At 31.4% G+C, this 6,425-nt stretch overlaps 1 protein-coding gene across 1 annotated transcript in view; it reads right to left on the bottom strand.

The window, feature by feature from the left end:
* LOC117169914 (MAM domain-containing glycosylphosphatidylinositol anchor protein 1) overlaps positions 1-6,425 on the bottom strand; it is a 388,199-nt gene that overhangs the window by 350,725 nt on the left and 31,049 nt on the right. The gene's annotated exons all lie outside the window — the stretch shown is intronic.

A 6,425-nucleotide genomic window follows, 5' to 3' on the forward strand; every position in this document is an offset into this window, starting at 1 on the left:
AGCTATCTAAGGATGGTACTATAGAACGCCACCTCAAGGTAGGCCTAGTGGCGCCATCTCTTGGTCAGGCCGGAAACTTATCAATCCACCCTCGTAGATAGAAGTAAACGTTGGGAAGTCCTAAAAGAGTATGGAGTCAATGGACGGATTCTACAAGCTATAAAAACAATATATACAGGTAGCAAAGCGAGTGTAAGAGTGAATGGAAAACTGAGTGACTGTTTCGATATTATTCAAGGAGTTAGACAAGAGGGCGTTATGTCTTCATGGTTATTTATATTATTTATGGACAAGTGTTTAAGAATAGCTTTCTTCGACGAAGAGGGCGTGGATCTCCAAACAGTAAGGGTACGTGGGTTAGCGTTCGCAGATGATAAGGTTGTTATGGCAGAGTCTATCGAAGACTTACAAAGAATGTTGAATAAACTAGATGCAAGCATGAAGAGCATGGGCCTCAAAGTTAACGCAAATAAAACAAAAACTATGGTGTTCGCAGAAAAGAGTGAGAAAACACTATGCAATATCTTATTAAATGATGAGAGAATCGAACAAGTTGATAAGTTCGTATACCTTGGTAGCTTATTTACCAGAGACGGGAGGATAGATGAGGAATTAGGTAGACGAATAAATGAAGGTAAGAAAGTTATTGGTAGAGCAGGTCCCCATATCAGAAGTAAAAAGATATCAAATAAAGCTAAAATTGCAATACATAATTCCATATTTGTACCGACAGTACTATACGGTAGCGAGACATGGACTTATCAAGAAAAAGATAAAGAGTGAAATTAACGCAATTGACATGACATTCATGCGCATAATATGCGGGAAAACCCTGATGGACAAAGTAAGTAACGAGACAATTCTAAAAGAATCTGGTGCAGAAGAGACGCTAGTAGACACATGGAAAAGAAATCGGTTAAGATGGTTCGGACATGTTGAGAGAATGCCAAATGAACGACTAACGAAACAAGTGTATCAAGGTAAAGTAAATGGCGGCGTGCTCAAAGCTAGACCGCGGAAAGAATGGTTAGAATGTGTGAATGAGACCCTAGTTAGAAGAGACATAAGAAGTCACAGAAACACAAGAGCCTGCATAAAAAAAATGCATGCACATAATAGAAGCTAGAGAAGTATGCCAGGACAGGAATGTGTGGCGGCAAATAGTTAATAAAAAGATTGTCAATAGAGTGAATGACGCCTGAAACAAAAGACCTTGGCCACTAATGGACCCAAGTAGGGAACCTTACATAACGACTTCGTGAGGTTCTTCGCTTGGGGTGATTGCTAGAGAGATTGATCAGCAACCTGGGTCGGAGCAGTGTTGCGGAACGAACGCGTTATTTACCTAAATAAAACGAGAATTCTGGATCAATCTGAAAATTCACTATCACTTCCACACACTACTCCTTTCCCCGACCGAGTGAGTCATGCCTACCCCGGAAGGGAAATGGCTTAATGGTGTAATAACAATAATAATAATACACACATCATTTGCGAGACACAGAACACGCTATTAAATAAAAACTCACTTCTTTTGATAATTAAATCACACACACCTAAGTTGGAGACAGGCTACGTATGTCACGATTATATTTCACAATTTGACCTTCGCATTGTTTTAATTGAGTTAAGAATGTGACACCATTGGGCTATTTTATTGAACTTTTCTAATTTTTACGTTTTTCACTTTTATAACCTTCTTTTAATTATTATATACCATCGTATGTGAATAAATTAATTTATATCAAGCAATTAATTGCTTTCTTTCATAAGGAAAACTATATACAATTAAAATAACCTTCTTTAGACAGAACTATGTGGAAAAGTAGCGCATGAGAATCCTGCATATGAATACAAATTTTCGCGTCCACTATTACATTGAAACTTAACCGTCCTGGCCGTAACTAGGTTACTGAAAAATTCTTAATCCTCTAGGATCCCGATTACTAAGATCAGTTCGCACTCATTTAACATTTGAACTATTAATTTTTAAATTTTTTATCATTTTTTTCGACAGTCAAAGTGAACGCGAGGATTCCCCAAAAAATTAGAAAAAATAAAGTCAGAGTGAATTCATAGAAATTCAAGGGAAATTAGAAGAATTCTATGCTAATTATTATTTATGGTTGATTTTTCATAGACCATAGTAGACTTTAATACCTTGAAATATATTGACACAATATAAAAATAAAAATTTTGATACTTAAAATATTGTTGTATTTAAAAAATAAGCATTTTTTATGAACATCAAATAAATTAACAAATCTATATATACCATAATTTTATTTGTCAAAATACACATGTGTAAGATGTTTCAAATTAATCTCAGGTAACCCCTTTTGAAAGTTTATCCAAACATTGCTACATATTTTTAAACCAAAAGTTCTGGTTTTATCCATCAAAATTTGTTTTAAAACTAAAAAAAAATCAAATTTCCAGCCTAAGCATGCCAGATACAAAAAAAATTGTGAAAAAAAATTATTTATCATTAAAAATCGATACATTTTTTTAAAACCACAGATACAAGAAAACATTTTTTGATAAGTTTAGTAGAGTTTTGTTTAAATCGCGATTCAAATTTTTAAATAATAAAAAATTCCACTTTCCGTCCAAAATATGCGACCTAAAAAAAATGCCAAGTAATGATAATTTGTTTTTTTTCAGAAGACCTAAAAATCTCATTTAAACTTTATCTAATTAAACTCACTTTTTTCTTTTAATCGTCTAGGCATTTGTTCTAAGCATTTGTCTGTGCGTGCGCGCGTGTGGGTGTTGGATGAAATTTTCTCTAAATATTTATTGTATTTTTTCAGTAATTTATAATATTTTTAAAATCGGGTTTTTATAGTAAATTTTTTTCATCAATACAATTCGAAGTTGATTAAAGTATATAAAAAATTCCTTGGTTCGAGGAGAATCGATTGACCTATAACATTAATAAATTTTATTGAAGACTAAGGAAGTTATGGTCATTTATATTATATTAAAAATCGATTTATATGGTAAAAATTCTCTCATTCTCATAAATTAAAATCTATGCTAGAATATGAAGGATCTGTTGATTCAAAGCGAGCCGATTGACCTATAATATTGATACATTATCTTGAAGAGTAAGGAAGCTATGGGAATTCATAATTTATGAAAAGACGGTTTTTTAGAGTGAAATTTTCTTCATTAACATAATTTAAAAATTATGCGAAAACGGATAAGATTTCTTGATTCGAAGAAAAGCGATTGACCTATAATATTAATACATTTTATTGAAGAGGAAGGAAGTTATGGTCATTTCTATTATATTAAAAATCGATTTTTATAGTGAAATTCTCTCATTCTCATGATTTAAAATTTACGCTAGAATAGAAAAGATGTGTTGATTTGAAACGAATCGATTGACCTATACTATTGATAATCTTTATTGAAGAGTAAGAAAGCTATGCCCCTTTATACTAATTGAAATATCTGTTTTAAACAGAAAAAAGTTTTCATCTACATAATTCAAAGTTGATGCATGAATAGAAAAAACTTTTTGATTATCAATTTCGAACAAGATAATTTTGACAATTTTTGAAAAAACATCGTAAAGCTAGAAAAGGGACAGGGTGCGATAGACCTTTTCTCATCCCTTTTCCAGCTCGAAAAATTACCATTTCAAATACAAAATGGGGTATGTCTAATTTGTCATTTTATTTTAAAGATTGTTTCTATTATTTTGTAAATTTGTTTATACATTTATATTTTTCAATTGATCAAAATGATAACTTAAGTTAGTCTATTATTTAAACAATCACTAATGCTTCCTCCATCAGGATGCAAATACGTTTCCTAACGGGACTTGACTTTTAAGATGACCTAAAACATCGCCCTTTTTAATACGAAAATATTACAATAATTAAAATATCGACTACTACATATATGTCATAAAATAACTGAGTAAAAATGTAAAATCTTATGTTTCAAGCAATTAATAATAAATTAAAGACCATAATACTATATTTTTCTCGTCAAAGAAATTAAGTTTAATTCTAATCATGAATAAGCTGGAGCTAGATTACAAATTTTTTACACTGATGTCTACATTGTAAACATATGCAACAAATTATTTATATTATTATATAATTTAATAACAAATTATATCAATCGAAAGGAATAAATGTTAGAATAAATTTTGCGACATTAAATAGTTCAACATCGAACTTAAATTTTTATTTTGTTTTTACAGGATTAAAAGCTATAATCTACTATACAAAGCTGCCAGCTGCAGATCCTAACGCAAAACCAACACTCATTGAGGAAATACCATGGTTAGAATTTCACGTGGAAGAAACTACTTTTGCTGCAGGAGGAGGGTTCAAAACTGGCAAATCTGGCCGTATATTTATAAATGTTCAGACAAATCCTGATACTGAATACCACCGATTTTTTCAATTTAACATACGAGGCGAGAACGTAAAGATTGTTTTCGAACGAGATGCATATAGACGCCTCATCAATGTTTTCAAGGTAGATGGAAATGATCGACCAGGGCGCAAGGTTAACCTTCGAACGTTTGTTGCCACTGCAAAAGGTATACTATTTTTGGTGCACAAGAATCCGGCTAATCGAATAGTCGGAGCTTCCCCTCCACCCAATCAAATATCGGAAACATTTGAAGGGAAAGACGATGCACCAAAAATTGATCCTCCAAGGCCCAAAAGTAGTAAGCCAACTAAAAAACCCAGAATTGAACCCTCCAGGTTGAAGATAACGCGAAAATTTAGGGGAGATTGAGAGTCTAGTAAATATCACGTCAGAATAGAAGAAGGAATTAAAAATGGTTAGAATATTATTTCTTTGTAAGATATAGTCTATGGATATTTATAAAATGCGTTATTTGAGAGAGGAAAAGGTATTAGGTTCACTGTTATAAAAATCGGTATTGAATTTAATACAAATATACAAGAAGTAATTTGCATAAGCGGTAGTTGAAATTTAATATAGAGAAGAGTACTCGAATATGAGATATTGTCGTAATATGAGATAGCGGGTTATCAGCTAAACTAAGAGACCCACTCTGTTGGTTCTATCACTAACTTGTAGCCCTTGAAGAAAGAGTGATTTCGTGGTATAGTCCATTTTTCATTGGGCTTCTAAAGATTATAGGTGAATTTCTTGTGAAATCGAGGGTGGTCGAGTCCTTGGAAGGGAATTCTTTAAACCCTTATTTATTATTCATTAAATATGTATTTAGCAGTAAAGTTTGCCTGGAGTGATAAAGATTTAATAACTAAGCAGGAAAATATCGATAGTGTTGAAGTTTTTTATTTTATAAGTCAAGCATAGTAAGTGCGTAGTTGCGCAGTGAGGTTCTCATAATATGAGATACCTGTGGTTTTTATAACACTGTGGCTGCGCGGGGGAAACTGATTACGAAAGTGTTTGTGACTACTGCAAAAACTAAATATATCTCAATACCAGTATATTTATAATTTTAAATTTTAAATTTATTTTATAAAATATAAAATATAAAATATAAAATATTTTATATTTATTTTAAATTTAACACTATTTTTAACAGTGTTAATTATTTGTAAGGCGCGCATAACGTACTTATATTAATTGATACAAAGAAAAATATAATCGATAATTTAATGGCCAAATATATGAGACGTAGATGAATATTTTAGGTTTTATTTATTCACAGGAAAAATGTAATTTTTATTTAATAAGATACTCTGTAGCTCTTAATGATAAGCTCTGTCCGAAGTATTGATTAAAGTGTCTAAATTACTAGCGAAGCTCCCAGTTAACGCTCCTCATAGATACTACGATTATTATCCAAAATGTATAAATTAAATATACGGTTTAATTAAAGCCATTACTGATTCAAAGGAAATCAATTAAAATTATTGGGGTTAACTCTCTTTTTATAGTAAATTCAAAGATGTAGGCCTAAAATAAACACACACAAAAAAAGGAGATATATATGTATGCATGTGTATATGTATGTGCATATAATACTATGTGTGTATATTCATTCTTTTTAGTCGAAACGCCTACAATGAAATTTGTTTTTAATGGTTCTTTTTTTTTGTCAAAAAATGTATTACTTGGCGGAAAATCAATTCTTTTGATTGAGGGTGCAAATCTTTGGTTGAAAATTAATCTGTTTTAGTTGGTTGACGTTTTCTTTTCAATTGAAAATTTATCTATATTGTTGAAAATTCAACTGTTTTATCGAAAATATCATTTATATTTCTTCAATTTTGCACATTTGGAATTGAAATTTCTTGACTTTCAACATATAAATACGTGTGTATGTATGTGCATGTATGTATGTACATATATATATAATTAAAAATTTGTCATAAGGACAACCGCAGGATTTCGCCGGGAGCGGGTGCTAATCTGAAAAATTGCACCCCCTTCCAGCGAAATCGCGGTAAAAT

Source organism: Belonocnema kinseyi, chromosome 3, assembly GCF_010883055.1.
Source record: "Belonocnema kinseyi isolate 2016_QV_RU_SX_M_011 chromosome 3, B_treatae_v1, whole genome shotgun sequence".
Taxonomy (NCBI): domain Eukaryota; kingdom Metazoa; phylum Arthropoda; class Insecta; order Hymenoptera; family Cynipidae; genus Belonocnema; species Belonocnema kinseyi.